Below are 1,792 nucleotides of genomic sequence, written 5' to 3'. Positions count from 1 at the left end.
TCAAGGTCCAGTAATTTAAACAACTGTCCTCTGCTGGAGCCATTGATGATTCAGATCTTCTGGAAACTATTCTGCCTGTGTTTTCACCAGATTTCATGGCTGTGGGAGTTTTATTTCTGGAGATATTGAACCTTTTAAATAGCTGCTCAGGTTTTTGTTTTCAAGGGTACAAAAACAAAAAAGAAAAAAGTCCAGGTTTGAAAACCTGAAATTCTCAAAATTCAGCTTAAAACATTCTACAAAACTTAATTTTGGGTTAATGCTGTTGCTTGAGGTTAAATGTCGCTTCTCTCTGCCAGAATATTATCAGAATATTGTTTTTTTGTTGTTGTTTTTTTTAGATCTGTCTGTGGTGATCTGAGTTTTTTGTGCTTATAGAGTGGTGTTTTTTGGTGTTTTGGTTGTGGTTGCTGTGGCAACTATTGATGCAGGCTGGGCGGGGTTTTTCCTGACGAGGAGAGTGTTCACTCGCTCTCCTCCACATCTGACGCCGGTTGATGATCAACGCTGGATAAAGCCTTCCTCCACCTGTGCTCCGGTGTGAGTGGATTAATCGCCTCAGCGTGGTAACAAGCCAGCAGTGCTAGAGAGCTTTGTACTTTGTTGAACCTTGCTTTGTCTCATGTGTGTTCTCCTCTTCGCTTGCCAGAACCTCTCCAACGGATCGTCGCTCCCCCCGCTCAGCTCTGCCTTCAGAACCAGCCTCTGTCGTCTCTCCTCACGGCTCCCCCAGGAAACTTCCCGGGATTTCCCTCACACCCCTCGGCTACCTTCACAAGCTCCCCGGTGTCCCTGGATTCCCTCTTGTTTTCACTCCCTAACCCGGTGTTTTTGGATCCAGCCATAGACAGAAACCTGACACTTTCCGTGTTTAAAATACTTCACAGTGACACTTTGGACGTTCAGGAGATAAAGTTGAGGAAGTTGAGACGCTCCCATCTGATCTAAACTCGTCTCACCTGCGGCTCTTCCAGGTGTCACCACTTCATCCTGATCCAACATCTCATTGCTCGCTTTGAATCGGAGGGAACCAATCACCAACCAGCATCATCTACGTAAGAGTCAGTCACGGTTTCTTTTCTGTCCTTGAGTCATTTGTGCAGTTGAAGCAGAGTGTGTTGGAAGCCCAACGTTCTTCTACAAACTTTCTCTTCAGTTTCCAGTGCTGGCTTTAAAAACAGCTTCTGCTCTGCTGCACGATTTAACTCCAAGCTTTAAGTACTAATTCCAGCCTGTGCAGAGCAGATGGTGCAATAGAGAGGAGAGGGAGAAAGTCATGCAAGTTTACTATGAACTTTACCCGCTTTATAGCTTTTAACTTGATTTGAAGTTTGGACCTGATCCAGAACTTTAGGTCTCGCTGTTCCAACAGTTTCTGCCACGACGAGCTCAGATTGTCAGTTTCTGTTTTCGCGCAGCTGTCAGTCTGATTAAATCCCAAGAAAAACAGTTTATCCTCCTAAAAAAAAAAACTAACAAAACGGATGACAAATCCTCACCTAATAAAACAAGGCAATAAATGTGGATCTTTGATGTCTGAATCTGACAAAATGATCTGATTACTGACCATCAGATTGATTCTTGTCTCAGTGGAACCTGGTTGCAGCAGAAATATCTGTTAAAAGTACATCAGTTTTCTGTTGTGTCGTCACAATTCCTCCGAGCTGGACAGAAGACGGAGCAGCAGCAAACCTCAACTTACACTGTCATTAAAATCTCAACTTTTGGCCTCAAAGCTCCACCGGTGTTAATCTACGGTCACCTCAAACAAATGAGTTTGTCAAACTCAAGC

Source organism: Stegastes partitus, unplaced genomic scaffold (genome assembly GCF_000690725.1).
Source record: "Stegastes partitus isolate 25-593 unplaced genomic scaffold, Stegastes_partitus-1.0.2 Scaffold336, whole genome shotgun sequence".
Classification (NCBI taxonomy): domain Eukaryota; kingdom Metazoa; phylum Chordata; class Actinopteri; family Pomacentridae; genus Stegastes; species Stegastes partitus.
The sequence above is the reverse complement of the archived record's forward strand: the minus strand, read 5'-3'. Positions refer to the sequence as shown.